The sequence below is a fragment of the Mus caroli genome, unplaced genomic scaffold, assembly GCF_978045245.1.
Source record: "Mus caroli unplaced genomic scaffold, Mus_caroli_1 scaffold_6, whole genome shotgun sequence".
In the NCBI taxonomy this organism is placed as follows: domain Eukaryota; kingdom Metazoa; phylum Chordata; class Mammalia; order Rodentia; family Muridae; genus Mus; species Mus caroli.
This window is the reverse complement of record NW_028227261.1, coordinates 146389360-146405337: the sequence shown is the minus strand read 5'-3', so window position 1 is coordinate 146405337 and position 15978 is coordinate 146389360. Positions and strand designations below refer to the sequence as shown.

Genomic DNA, 15978 nt, shown 5'->3' with positions numbered 1-15978 from the left:
GCAGAATTCAAATTTCAGGGCCTTCTTACGAGCAACATTCATTAGCTTAAGTCAGTTTGGCATAGCTTAAAAACATGGCATAGCTAGGATTTCACTGGTAGAATTTATGAAGTATTTTACAATAATGAGAAGTTACATTTTCTACTATTTGGGCATGATTTAAAATTTCCTTTGCTTGTGATTTTTTTTTTTGTCTGAAAGATTAAAAGTCATTGTCATGAATTATATTACAAAATGGATAAGAAAGCTCCAGGTATTTGAGGAATGTCTTTAAAAATAAAGCACTGTTTATGTCTTAAAAAAAAAAAAAAAAAAAAAAATTCAGGTGACAGCAGATGCTGGCGAGGATGTGGAGAAAGAGGAACAACTCCTCTATTGCTGGTGGGATTGCAAGCTTGTACAACCACTCTGGAAATCAGTCTGGCGTTTCCTCAGAAAACTGGATATAGTACTACCGGATGATCCAGCAATAACTCTCCTGGGCATATATCCAGAAGATGTTCCAACTGGTAAGAAGGACACATGCTCCACTATGTTCATAGCAGCCTTATTTATAATAGCCAGAAGCTGGAAAGAACCCAGATGTCACTCAACAGAGGAATGAATACAGAAAATGTGGTACATTTACACAATGGAGTACTATTCAGCTATTAAAAAGAATGAATTTATGAAATTCCTAGGCAAATGGATGGACCTGGAGGGCATCATCCTGAGTGAGGTAATCCAATCACAAAAGAACTCACATGATATGTACTCACTGATAAGTGGATATTAGCTCAGAAACTTAGAATCCAAGATACAAGATACAATTTCTAAAACACATGAAGCTCAAGAAGAACGAAGACCAAAATGTGGTCACTTTGCCCCTTCTTAGAATTGGGAACAAAACACCCATGGAAAGAGTTAAAGAGACAAAGTTTGGAGCTGAGATGAAAGGATGGACCATCTAGAGACTGCCATACCTGGGGATCCATCCCATAATCAGCCTCCAAAAGCTGACACCATTGCATACACTAGCAAGATTTTGCTGAAAGGATCCAGATATAGCTGTCTCTTGTGAGGCTATGCCGGGGTCTAGCAAACACAGGAGTGGATGCTCTTAGTCAGCTATTGGATGGACCACAGGGCCCCCAATGGAGGAATTACCCAAGGAGCTAAAGGGGTCTGCAACCCTATAGGTGGAACAACATTATGAACTAACCAGTTCCCCCCAGAGCTCATGTCTCTAGTTGCATATGTATCAGAAGATGGCCTAGTTGGCCATCATTGGAAAGAGAGGCCCATTGGTCTTGCAAACTTTATATGCCTCAGTACAGGGTAACGCCAGGGCCAAGAGGTGGGAGTGGGGGGGGGGGGCGTAGGGGAGTGGGGGGAGGGTATGGGGGACTTTTGGGATAGCACTGGAAATGTAAATGAAGAAAATAACTCATTAAAAAATTAAATTAAATTTTAATTAAAAAAATAAAACTTCTCAGATCACAGAAATAAAGATGTGGCATGGAGTACGATTTAGTACTGTTCCTTTTGGATTTGACCTCTGGGATCTTTTGACATGTCTCAATATCTCCACGTGATTCTAATCATTCAGCCTTAATTGACTTTACTCCTAATTAAGCTTCTTAGGTCACTTGGTTGGTATCTTAAGGCAGAGTTTTACTGTATAGCCCAAGCTAGCTTCTTACTCAAAATCCTCCAGCCTCACCCTCCCAAATGCTGAGATTACGGGCGTGCACCACCACACCTGCCTCTAGTTAAGCGATAAACATTGTGATTCTATTGTGTAAGTGTCCTAAGCCTCTGGTCACTCTGTGCCCTGAGCTATGTACTTGAACTCTGCACCTCAGTTTTCTCATTTATAGATGAGGAGTTGTCATAGGATTACATTACTCACATTATAAGACACTTAGATTAGTGCCTGGCACAAGGTAAATGCTTCAGTGGTGGCAGGAAGACAGCTGAGCTCTGCCAAAAGTATCCCTCAGAATCTGCCCACTCTGGCCATGGGGCACCTACACTCTAGCAGAACTGGTTACTTAACCATGCCACAGAAAGTAATCTGAGGATGAGTCAGAACAGGGAAAGAAAGCAAGTATTTTAAGTGAACACAAAATACATTACACTTCTGGTTTACACAGGGGCATTCAGAGAAGATCTGCTTAAGGAAAAGATTGAGCATAACCACCGAGAGATGGATGTAGGCTTCTTCAAAGACAGTCAGACTCAGGAGACTTTACAATGGGTGTGTGTGTGTGTGTGTGTGTATCACAGTGGTCTGCTGTGTGCACAGGGGATTGGTAAATTACATGGTTCAAAAGATATAACTTAGAACAAACTTTAAAGATTATACATACTTATAAAATTAGCTAAAGCTTAAAACTAAGCAGCAAATATATGTGATGGTTTATCTGTTCCCCTTATCTTAAATAATTTCCTTTGTTAAATGAACCTATAATGCATTCCTTTGAGGGGCATCGTTTCTGAGAGGTGTCCTAACACAGTTAAACTCAGGGCTATAAATGTTCTGGTCCTACTTAAATAGTGTTGTTTTGAACATCCTTGTCTGAGAGAGACATCTTCAGGGAAAGGAAGATTGAGAACTGTCTTTGCAAGCAACTTCTGCTTTATCAATTGAAGACGATTGACTCTCAGTAAACAGGAAACAAGCTGCATCCCAGGGTGTCCACCCTAGTCTCCCTATCTTTCTAGGCTGCCTCAGTTTCACTGCTGTGACTCTTGACCCTTTAATTTTAAGGTTTGATAATGGTCAAGTATCTGTTTTCTGAACCTTCTTTAGAGTGATCAGGGATGGAGAAACTGACTGTCAGGGACCATCTCAGCCTATCTGTTCAAGAAGGAGCTTGAGTGTCTGAGCACCAGGGATGCTCTTTTGATGAGAACCAGAATAGGTGTGATCATAAATGAAAAAGGAATTCAGACTACTTTTATTTGAGTGCTCATATTTTTTATTATTTTATGTGTATGGGTGTTTGCCTGCATGACTATCTGTGTTCCATGAGTGCAGTGCCTGAGGACACCAGAATAGCACTCAGATGCCCTGGAAATGGAGTTGCAGACAGCTGTGAGCCAACATGTGGGTGCTGGAAATCAAAGCTGGGTTATCTGCAATGATAGCCTATGGTCTTAACCACAAAGCCATCTCTCCAGGCCCCTTGAGTACCCAGTTATTCATAAGACAACTTGAATAGAATCCCTTTGAGGAAAACTTCACCATATATGTGTATCACAAACTACATATTCAAACATATGGGGCATAGAGAAATGTAGGTCCATATGCTAAGATGATATAACCTTTAAATTGAAACCTTATTTATAAGGAAAAGTAATAGAGTAAAACAAATCTACTAAAAATCCAAATGTATGACAGAATAAAATAAATTAATAGCATGCGTTTGTTCTTAAGTAAATCAGTTGTACTTTAAGATATTCCTTGGGGGAACTTATTTTCATGGATCCATGACAGTTTGATAAATAACTCCCATATGTCTGCAGCTTAGTTAGGATTTAAATGTGATAGCAAATCTAAATAATCCATTAAGTCAAATAAATAAAATTAAACTGAATAATCAATTTTCCTGGGGTGGGGGGGAAGGGAAAGAAATCCATATAATTACAGAGAAGCAAACACCTCCATATTATAGTCTCACATACAAGTACATATGTGAAATAAAACTGTCAAATCACAGACACAGACTAACAGCTAGACAAACAGACAATCACATGAAATCAATAATTGTTATAAATACAGGCAAACAAAAAACTAAAAGAACACCAAACATGATTATATTAAATCCAACTATACTCTTAGATATTTAAGACAAATTGGGTTTGTTTGTTTGTTTGTTTGTTTGTTTCAAATCTACTTTTATTTATTTACTCTCCATTAGTTTAAATCCGGGATGGGTACAGCATCACACAGATTCTGTGTCCAATGGCCTTTGCAGGAAGGTTGCTTCGGAATTTGGCACGAACCATACCACTGTTTCCATGGGCCTAAGTTACTTTTCCCCGGATCACTCTGGGTTTGTTTGCTTTGCTTCCGGGAGTCACTGTATTGTTTTTTGCTTTATACACATAAGCACATCTCTTGCCTAAGTAGAACTCCGTTTCATCTCGGGCATAAACTCCTTCGATTTTAAGAAGAGCCGTGTGCTCTCTTTGGTTCCGGAGACCTCGCTTGTAGCCAGCAAAAATGGTCTTGCACCACAGCCTTCCAGACATACTTGCTGTTAGAAGTTCTGTTCCCAGCAGACCTCCATAGGCACCAAGATGGCAGAAAGAGCGACAAATTGGGTTTTTGCTTTGTTTTTTAATTTATACAGAGTTCTCTGTGCTTGTAGTACCTACAAGAAAAGAGTAGAGGGAGAGGAGGTAAAACTTGGAATATTCAGCCTACTCAAGGGTTCTCCTGCAAGGACGCTGGCAAACTCACCTTGTCCTCACTCCCCTCAAAGGAAAATCTTGGGATACTTATACAGTTCCCATTCTGGCCTAGACCTCACCTGTCCAAGGCTGTCATTTATTTGGCATTGGGTCTTCCTCTGACTTGGGTTGCTAGTGTTTTCTAAGCATCCCTGGAAACTTTCTGCATGGACTTACAGTGTCTCTTTATCACAGTTCTGAAGATAGAGCCAAGTAGGAAGAGCAGCTATGCAAATGACAACCCAAGGACTTGAAATTCGCTTATTTGGGCTTCTTTGGATTTGTTTTGTCTCTGAAACTAGGTTTCACTAGGCAGCTGTGGTGGCTTGAATAAGAATGCTCTTCATAGGCTCATATTTAAATGATTGGTCACCAGGAAGTGACACTATTTGAAAGAATTAGGAAGTGTGACCTCATAGGAAGTAGTATGTCATTGAGATTGAATTTGGAGCTTCCAAAAACCCATTCTAGATCTCTATCTTCCTGCTGCCTGTGGATCCAGATGTAGAACTCTCAACTACTTCTCCAGCACCATGTCTGCCTTTGTGTTGACATGTTCCATGCCATGGTCAGAATGTACTAAACCTCTGAAACTGTAAGCCAGTCCCAATTAAATATTTTCCTTTATAAGAGCTTCTGCAATCATGGTGTCTCTTCACAGTAGTAGAACACTGACTAAGACAGTAGCCTTGACAGGAACCTTCCTATGTAGACCAGGCTGGCCTCAAACTCTGAGAGATCCTCTGGCCTTTGCCTACATACACATAAACCAAAAGAAGAAAGGGACTGGAGAGATGGCTCAGTCAGTAAGAGCACTAGCTGCTCATCCAGTGGACCAGGCTTCAATTTCCAGCACCCACATGACAGCTAAGAACTGTTTGTCATTCTAGTTCCAGGGTATTTGACATCTTCTTCTGACATCTGACCTCTTTGGACACCAGTCAAGCATGTGGTGCACATAAATGCACATGCAGGACAAGCATTCATACACATAAAATTACACACACACACACTCATATGTATATATGTATATATGCATATATGTATGTATGTATGATATATGTGTATATATATGGATGGATGGATGGATGGATGGATGGATGGATGGATGGATGGATGGAAAAGACGGTTCAAAACAAAGTAGAGCTTTGGGAATCCATAAAGATGCTGACATAACCATAAAAAAGTGCCAAGAAAAGACAAACAATTCACAGAAAAGGTGAGCCAACTGGAGCTCTGGCCACTTGGCCATTGGTCAGGGAGGGAGGGAGAAGTGGAAGGAAAGGACAGAAGTTCCACTCAAAAAGAAAGCCAAGGCCACAGCATACCCAAATACCACTGGGAGAGAGCTGGTTTCCCAGGAGTGCTGACATTCCTCTGAGCACAGGTAAGACCACAACTTCAGCTCCAAGGGACCAGCCCAGAACTCTCAGGACATAGGAAAAGAGGAGCAGCCTAGGACAAGAACCTTCCAGTTTCTGTCTGGAACTGGAGCTGATCCTGTGGCACAGCTCTCCATACCCAAATACCGCCAGGAAACAGCTGGTCTCCCAGGAGTGCCAACATACCTGTGAACACAGGTAAGACCACCACTCCTACTCAAATTCCTGGCCCAAGAGGAACCTGCCAGAGTCATTAGGATACAGGAACCAAGGATCAGCTGGGGACAGGATCCTTCTGGTTTCTATCTGCACCCAGGACCTGACCCTGTGTCACAGTTCTCCATAACCATATTCCTCCAAAAGAGAACTGGTCTCCCAGGAGTATAACAAACAGGTTTGCAGGAGGGAAAAACCACAGTCAGAGACAGTAAGACCAGTTAACAACAGAGATAACCAGATGGCAAGAGGCAATGGCAAGAACATAAGCAACAGAAACCAAGCCTACTTGGCATCATCAGAACCTAGTTCTCCCATCACAGTGAGCCCTGGATACCCCAACACACCAGAAAAGCAAGACTCTGATTTAAAGTCACATCTCATGATGATGATAGAGGACTTTAAGAAAGACATAAATAACTCCCTTAAAGAAAAACAGGAGAACATGGGTAAACAGGTAGAAGCCCTTAAAGAGGAAACAAAAAATTCTCTTAAAGAATTACAGGAAAACTCAATCAAATAGGCAAAGGAAATGAACAAAACAATCCAGGATCTAAAAATGGAAATAGAAACAATAAAGAATTCACACAGAAAGAAACCCTGAAGTTAGAATACCTAAGAGAGAATAAGACTCATAGATGCAATATGAACTAACCAGTACCCCCAGAGCTCCTTGGAACTATACCATCAATCAGAGAAAACACATGGTGGAACTTGTAGCAGAGAATGGCCTAGTCGGTCATCAATGGGAGGAGAGGCCCTTGGTCCTGTGAAGGTTCTATGCCCCAGTATAGGGGAATGCCAGGACCAGGAATGACAATGGGTGGGTTGGGGAGCATAGAGAGGGGGTAGGGGATAGGGGATTTTCAGAGGGGAAACTAGGAAAGGGGATAATATTTGAAATGTAATTAAAGAAAATATCTAATAAATTTTTAAATTAAAAAAGAATAGATGCAAGCATCACCAACAGAATACAAGAGATGAAAGAGAGAATCTCAGGGGCAGAAGATTCCATAGAAAACATTGACACAACAGTCAAAAGAAAAGAAAAATGCAAAAAAACTCCTAACACAAAACATCCAGGACAAAATGAGAAGACCAAACCTAAGGATAACCTAACCTAAGGATAGGTATAGAAGGGAGTGAAGATTCCCAACTTAAAGGGCCAGTAAATATCTTCAACAAAATTATAGAAGAAAAGTTCCCTAACCTAAAGAAAAAGATTCCCATAAACATACAAGAAGCCTAAAGAACTCCAAATAGATGGGACTAGAAAAGAAATTCTTACTGTCACATAATAGTCAAAACAACAAATGCACATAAGAAAGAGAGAATATTAAAAGCAGTTAGGGGAAAAGGCCATAAAAAGTAACATATGAAGGCAGACCTATCAGAATTACACCAGAATTTTCAACAGAGACTATAAAAGCTAGAAGATCCTGGGTAGATGTCATATAGACTGTAAAGAAAACACAAATGTCAGCCCAGACTACTAAACCCAGCAAAACTTTCCATTACCATAGATGGAGAAACCAAGATATTCCATGACAAAAGGAAATTTACACAATATCTTTCCATAAATCCAGCTCTACAAAAGAAAACTGAAGGAAAACACCAACACAAGGAGGGAAACTATACCCTAGAAAAAGCAAGAAAGTAATCTTTCAACAAACCCAAAGATGATAGCCACACAAACATAAAAATAACATAGAAAATAACAGAAAGCAACAATCACTTTTCCTTAATATCTCTTAACATCAGTGGATCAATTCCCCCCCAAAAGACATAGATTAACACACTGGATACGTGACTACGACCCAGCATTTCCTGCATACAGGAAAAGCACCTCAGTGACAAAGGCAGACACTACCTCGAGTAAAGGGCTGGGAAACAAGTTTCCAAGAAAATGGTTCCAAGAAACAAGCTAGAGTAGCCATTCTAATATCAAATAAAATCAACTCTCAGCCAAAAGTTATCAAAAAAGATGAGGAAGGACACTTCCTACTGGTCAAAGGAAAAATCTACCAAGATGAGCTCTCAATTCTGAACATCTATGCTCCAAATGCAATAGCACCCAGATTCATAAAAAAAATTTTACTAAAGCTCAAAGCACACACTTCACTTCACACAATAATAGTGGGAGACTTCAACACCCCACTCTCATCAATGGACAGATCATGGAAACACAAACTAATCATAAACACAGTGAAACTAACAGAAGTTATGGACCAAATGGATTTAACAGTTATATATAGGACATTTCATCTTAAAACAAAAGAATATATCTTCTTCTCAACACCTCATGGTACCTTCTCCAAAACTGACCATACAATCGGTCACAAAACATGCCTCAAAAGATATAAGAAGATTCAAATAATCTCATGCACCCTATCAGATCACCACAGACTAAGGCTGGTCTTCAATAAAAACAAACAAACGAACAAACAAACAAACAAAAGACCAGAAAGCCCACATACACAAGGAAGCTGAACCATACTCTACTCAGTGATAACTTGGTCAAGGAAGGATAAAGGAAGAAATTAAAAGCTTTTTAGAATTTAATGAAAATAAAGACACATCATACCAAAACTTATGGGACACAATGAAAACAGTGGTAAAAGGAAAACTCATAGCTCTGAGTGTCTCCAAAAAGAAACTGGAGAGAGCATTTAACAGCACACCTGAAAGCTCTAGAACGAAAAGAAGCAAATACACTCAAGAGGAGTAGAAGGCAGGAAATAATCAAACTCAGGGCTGAAATCAACCAAATAGAAACAAAAAATCAACAAAACCAGGAGCTGGTTCTTTGAGAAAATCAGCAAGATACATAAACTCTTAGCTAGACTAACCAGAGGGCACAGAGACAGTATCCAAATTAACAAAATCAGACATGAAAGGGGAGATATAACAACAGAAATTGAGGAAATTCAAAAAATCATCAGACCCTACTACAAAAGGCTATACTCAACAAAACTGGAAAACCTGGATGAAATAGACAATTTTCTAGACAGATACCAAATACCAAAGTTAAATCATGATCAGAGCCCATTCATATCCCAGTGTTCCTTGTACTAACTTCCTTTCTGACTCTTTCTGGATGCTCAAGGTGTCGAAGTGAGGATAAAATGGGTTGTCCGGAGCAAAATTCCGGATTTCCCTGGGTCTTCCGGTCGGAGCTGTGATCAACTGTGCGAACAACATAGGAGCCAAAAACTTGTATATCATCTCTGTGAAGGGAATCAAGGGACAGCTGAACAGACTTCCTGCTGCTGGGACATGGTGATGGCCACAGTTAAGAAAGGCAAACCAGAATTAAGGAAAAAGGTACCTCCAGCAGTGGTAATTTGACAACGAAAGTCCTATCGAAGAAAAGATGGGATGTTTCTTTATTTTGAAGATAACGCAGGGGTCATAGTAAACAATTGTTGTATGTTGGCCTGCGGCTTACAAGGACCGGGTACACCAGGGAGGCAGACTGGGGCTGAAAGAGACTTAGACGGCGAGAGGTTAATGGAGCCAAGACAAGATTCTGCTCAAGGCTCTCAGTTTACTAAGAGAGTGTGCTTATAAAAGGGGGGAAGGCCCATCCCCCGCCAGTCCATTCTTGGTGTCTGGAGTCAGCCTGTAGGTGATGTGCAGAATAGGATGTTCCTCCAGAATGTATCAGGGGCTTCTCAGCAGCTCCACCTTAAGTAATTTCCTTCTCACTGGCAGCAAGGTCAAAGTCTGGATCAGCCTATTTCAGGGCTGAGGGAGGCTACAATTCTTCCCTGATTATATAATAAAAATAGCCGGACCGAGGCATAAAATTTATTTATGCTCCATAGTCCTGCCTGGGAATTATGGTGGCTGGTGGCTGTGCCTGCCTTAAGATCTCAGATCTTCTTGAACCATCCAATTCCATCATAGGAAGCTACATACAGCTAGTTTGTGTAATATTTCACACAAACATGGCTCTGTGGTGTATTATCTACAGCCACCGCCTTTTGACATGTACCCCTGTCTTAGATTGGTATGATTCCACATCTGGTTGCCCCATTATTAACTAACCGGCCCTCATAGCACACTTTATTCCCAAATCAGACCAAAACCACAATATGTACTTAGAATTCTTCTTGATAAAAATTAATAACTGCCACCTACCTGTTGGAGGTGAGGTTTTAATCTGCTGTACTCAGGCTGAAGGGCATTTCTGGCCTGTTTGAGAAACAAAGGTGGGACAGTGAAAAGCAACAATATAAAAGCTTCTTTGTGGAAGCCCAGGTCCTTTATTCAGTTGCAAATTAGCAACATCAAGCTCAGGCTCTGGCCTCCAGGTGTGGGGGAGTTGGCTCTTAGAATTAGCAAAAAGGCCAGAGATTCTCTGGAAGTGGAGGCTGTGCTCCAAATTAACTTTGCTAGGTAATTAAGATTTTTATAATCTTCAATAGGAATCTCTAATATTGGAATTATTACTAGACCAGTGCAAGATTGAGTTAGAATAACTGGTCACATTGAAGGAAAAACAAAAATCATTATAATTCTTTCTTATGACTAATCTTTCTAAGTCAGATTCCACAGTCTTTGATATTCTTTTTACCATAAGGTTAAAAAGTTTAAAGCAAGGCAGCTTCACTTGTCCAAACTGGAAAAATGGCAAGCAAGGATGGGTCAAAAACATGTACCCAATTCATCTTCCTAGTTACTACAGTCAGAGCACTGAGCGAACTCACCTGTCTTGTCACATGAATTAGCCATCATGCTTCTGCAGCGCTCTGTGGAGAGAACCTATGCTTTTCCCTTTCCTAATAAGGTACCTGTTCAGGATCAAGCCATATGCCAATAAGTAGATCCTTTTAAGATATTATAAGGCATTTATTAAGTTCTTTGACATCTAAATTTCAAAATTCTAAAATAAAAGTATGATTTAAATAATGTGCACAGGAATGCGCTAAAAATATGCACGGGGATATAATTTCCCCCTTCTTTGACCTTTAAGAAGCTAAAGTTTTAAAGTTCCACAATACCTTGTCTTTGAGAATTAATAATTTGTTGACAAAACATCTCAAATACCTGACTGTTATAGTCAGTTTTAATGTAACATGAGCCGGGACTAACAGCACTTTCAATTGTTTCTCTTAAAGAGCAGTTGTAACTAGAAAACTTGAAAAGTTATTAATAGTCACATGTGCATAATTTATTTATTTATTTATTTATTAATCAGAAATAGGAGCATTTATTTGTAGCAATTTATTAAGTATAAGTCCTCAAGAATTAACACTATTATGTGGAAACAAGTCGTAACTGAGGACACTAATAGCAAAGAATTTTTTATAATTTGATATGCACAATTTCTAAGAATATTAAAATATTATCTTAAACCATAACTGTTTTGAATATATAAAGAACGAGATTATATATCCAATCTATCTTATATGTAGGACCTATAGACTGCCTGAAATATAAATCCAGCATGACATTTTTTTAAGATGTCCAGGCAATCCAGAACAATTTATTAAATGTCCAAAAACAGCCTTCTTAAAAGGACAGCATTTCCCTTATGAGTTGTATATACATAAGCAATTGCAAATTTGAGAATTAATAGCATCTGAGGGATGAACAATCTTAAGAAATTGTGAGCTCTGAGATATAATATTGACTATTAATATACAAATTAAGGTTTGATTGTTCAGTGTTTTAAAACACCATCCACAGCACACAACTAAATTATCTGTGCTAAAGCAGGGGGACGCTCAAAAGAATAAACGTGTGATCTAATTCACACCTACTTATTTCCCATAGAGGGGTTGTTTTTAAACACAGTAACTGGGATGCATGCATGCATCAAAGCTGATAGATGGTTTTTTGCCTGGAGGGTTCTCTGCAATTGTGATTAATGTGTTTAGCAATTGACAAAGTGATTGTTATTTTATAATTACAGCTAGAAAAATTAAAATTCTCTGATTGGTCTAAGTATAGCCGCTTCATTTGGTTTTTTTTACTGGTCTTAGAGGTGTAATATGCTCTCTGATGTTGCAGAAGCAGTAGTTAGGAACTGTGTACCGTGTACCATGATTAATGCAGGACATTCAAGATATTCTCCAAGGAGAAGACTACAAGGAGATCGCCCTGGAGCCTATTGGGAAGTAAATTTTACTGATGTAAAGCCAGCTATGTATGGTAATAAGTATCTTTTAGTTTTTATAGATACCTTTTAGGATGGGTGGAGGCCTACCCAACAAAAAAAGAAACTGCCAATGTTGTGGTTAAGAAAATCCTAGAAGAAATTTTTCCACGCTTTGGAATATCTAAGGTAATAGGGTCTGACAACAGACCTGCCTTTGTTGCCCAGGTAAGTCAGGGACTGGCCAGTCAACTGGGGATTGATTAGAAATTACATTGTGCTTATAGACCCCAGAGTTCAGAACAGGTAGAAAGGAAGGATAGAACTCTAAAAGACACCTTGACTAAATTGACCTTAGAGACTGGCGGGAATGACTGGTCAGCCCTCCTTCCAGTTGCCTTGTTCTGCGTTAGAAACACACCGGGAAAATTTAAGCTTACTTCACATGAAATCCTGTAAGGGGGGGGTGGGCTCCCCCGATCACTGAAGTAGGGAGAGTGTTAGATTCTCTAGAATTTAACCCTGGTCCTTCATTGTTTACATGCATGAAAGTCCTAGAAATGGTCAGAAACACCGCCTGGGAGCAGCTCAAGGAGGCCTACGAACCAGGAGATTTGATGGTACCACATCAGTTCCAGGTGGGCGATGCAGTTCTCGTCAGACGACATCAAGCTGGGAGTCTAGAACCTCGTTGGAAAAGCCCTTACATTGTGCTACTGACCACCCCTACTGCTGTCAAAATAGAAGGTATCTCTGCTTGGATTCATGCCTCTCACGTAAAGTGAGCTCCTGAAGAACTTCAAGATGAATGGGAATTGGAAAGGACTGATAATCCTCTTAAGTTGCGCCTACATCATAGGCGCCATCCTGAAAAAGAAGAATGACAACCCACACCAGCCTATGACTCTCACTTGGCAAGTGTTATCCCAATCAGGGCAAATACTATTTGCCACCTCAAAATTAGAACCTCCAGGGGCATGGTGGCCAACCCTGTATTTTTGCCTCCACCAAATCATTCCTGTGGCCAGGAGTACTCCCCCTAATGAGGTCCGAAACTATGGGTTCTATAGCTGCCCCAAGCACCTTAAGAGTTCCTGGTGTGGGGGGCCTAGGTGGTACTTTTGCAGTCAATGCAGTCAATGGAGTTGTGTTACCTCAAATGATGGAGATTGGAAATGGGCCGTTGAGCCCTCTGGGGATGGATTAGAGTTTTCTTTTCAAAATAAAGGGCCAGGCAAACATGCAGTAATGGGGCTATACAGAAAGCAGAAATGCAAGTCTACAGACTTAGATCATGTGAAACTGCAGTTCACAGGAAAAAATTATGCCCTTGCCCAATGGATTGGAGGCATGACCTGGGGAGTCGTGTTCTTCAATTATAGTAGTAGACCTGGATCATTGCTCCATGTCCGTCTAAACATCGAAAGTCCTCCAGTCCTACCAGTAGGCCCTAATAAGGTGCTCCCTGAGCCGAACTGACCCTTCTCCCAAGGCCAGCCCCGACCTCACCCCCTACCCAAAAGACTCCCCAAATATCTTCCCCACAGAAAAACTTTTTGAGTCCTGTTCTTTACTCTATAGCCCCAGAGCAAGTTGGGCCACCAACTACCCGACAAAGACTGTTTGGCCTCCTCCAAGGAGCTTTTTCTGTGTTAAATGGTACCAATCCCAATGCCACCAAGTCTTATTGGCTGTGCCTAACATCTGGAACTTCCAATGGCAGTAATGGGGGATGGCAGTAATGGGAACTTATAATAATACCACCAGTCATGATCACTGCAGTTGGGGACCTAGCCACACACTCACTGAAGTGTCTGGCACAGGCACATACATAGGAAAAGTGCCTCTGAGTCATCAACATTTGTGTAATGTTACCTATATAAGAGCCCCTGGACCAAATTGACTTATTATTTGTCACCTGGTCCCAATAAGTGTTGGGCTTGCAGCACTGGATTGACCGCTTGTGTATTGACATCAGTGTTTAACAACACTAGAGACTATTGCATCCTAGTGCAGTTAGTGCACAGAGTCATTTACCATCCTTTAGAAACTTTTGTTGATGAGTTTGATAGACATCCGACTTGCCTTCACAGGGAGCCTATGACTATGACTTTGGCTGTGCTCATAGGGGTAGGAGGAATAGTGGCAGGAATTGGAACTAGAGCTGCAGCCCTAAATAAGGTTCCCCGCTATTATAGCCAGTCAAGAGAAGCAATGGACACCGATATCACGGCCCTAGAACAGTCTATCACTAAGTTAAAAGAATCTTTAACATCCCTGTCAGAGGTAGATCTTCATAATCGTAGGGGGTTAGACCTGCTTTTCCTTAAAGAAGGAGGGTTGTGTGCTGCCTTAAAAGAAGAATGTTGCTTTTATGTAGACCATTCTGGAGTCACAGAAGACTCCATGAGCAAGTTAAAAGACAGACTAGAAAAGAGAAAATGAGACTGAGAAGCACAGACCGGATGGTTTGAAGGACTTTTTAATAAATCCCCTTGGTTAACCACCCTCATTTCTACTCTGATGGGCCCTCTAATAATTTTGCTCTTGCTGCTGATGTGTGGCCCACTAATTCTTAATAAACTGATGACCTTTGTTAGAGAGAGGATTGGTGCCATCCAGCTGTTAGTATTAAGACAACAATACCAGCCTCTGCAGAACCTTGAAGAAGAGATTGCAGTTTCGTTCTAAGATTAGAACTAGTAACTAGAAGAAGTGGGGAATGAAAGATCCTGACAGAATGTAAAAGGTCACAGAAGCCCTGAAAATGGCAAAATAGATTTCACTGTTAATAGAACTAGCTTCACCGATTTAGAAAAATAGAGGTGCACAATGCTCTGGCTTCTCCTCGAACCTGTGTGTCTGCCAATGTTCTGACCAGGTGTGTGCCCATTGCTGCACCTCACTGTCAGGTGTTTGTGATATTGGTTGCTATATTGGTTGCTGGGAAAGAGTCAGAAAATCTCCCCAGCAACCATAGTCAGGGCCAATCCAGAGCTGCTGCGCCTTCATTAGACTCCTTCCTTACTTCCCTCCCATATCCATTTCTTGAGGAATCGATCATTTTAGAATAGATGTTGTTTGGATCTGGAAATCCCCTACTTCCCCCCTTCTCCTTTCCCCCTTAAGGACCTATAAAAACTGAAACCCCTTTTCCCTCAGAGTCGACTCCTCTACCCCTGCGTGGAACATGAGTCGTGCCCAGAGTTCTGGCTTTCCCCAATAAAGCCTCGTGTGGTTTGCATCAAGCTTGATCTCTCGTGAGTTCTTGAGGGTCTGCTATTATCCCGAGGCCTGAGTGAGGGGCTCCTCTGGGAGTCTTTCAGGTGATGTGGAGAATAGGATGTTCCTCCGGAATATATCAAGTGCTTCTCAGCAGGTAGCAGTGTCTTGGAGAGAGCAGTGGCAGGTGGCAGAACAAAAGAGCCATCTAGGTTGGAAGGCTCCACCTTAGGTAATTTCCTTCTCAGTGGCAGCAAGGTCAAAGTCTGGATCAGCCTACTTCCGGGCTGAGGGAGGCTACAAACAATAAAGGAGAAATGAAAGGTTCTGCTATCACAGGTCCAGTAGCAAAGGAGTGTGCAGACTTGTGGCCCAGGATTGCATCCAATGTAGGCAGCATTGCATGATTCTCCCGTGTATTTGTAAAATATATTCATTAAAGAGTCTTTGCTCTGAGAACTGGTCTTTTTGACACCTTTTCCAATATCAGCTTTGCAGAAGGAAACTTCTAAATTTCAGCTCAGGGCATGACCTTGCAAAACTTCACTTTCCAGGTTAAGTAAGGGTTATCTTTAGGGACTGTCCAGATGGATCAGCTATGACGATTCATTGGCT

At 40.9% G+C, this 15978-nt stretch overlaps 2 pseudogenes; one reads left to right on the top strand and one right to left on the bottom strand.

The window, feature by feature from the left end:
- Nucleotides 1–3877: 3877 nt before the first annotated feature.
- Nucleotides 3878–4241, bottom strand: LOC110293666 (large ribosomal subunit protein eL33 pseudogene; annotated as a pseudogene).
- A 4894-nt stretch (nt 4242–9135) lies between these two features.
- On the top strand, nt 9136–15770 carry LOC110292368 (large ribosomal subunit protein uL14-like; annotated as a pseudogene).
- The last annotated feature ends 208 nt before the right edge of the window (nt 15771–15978 follow it).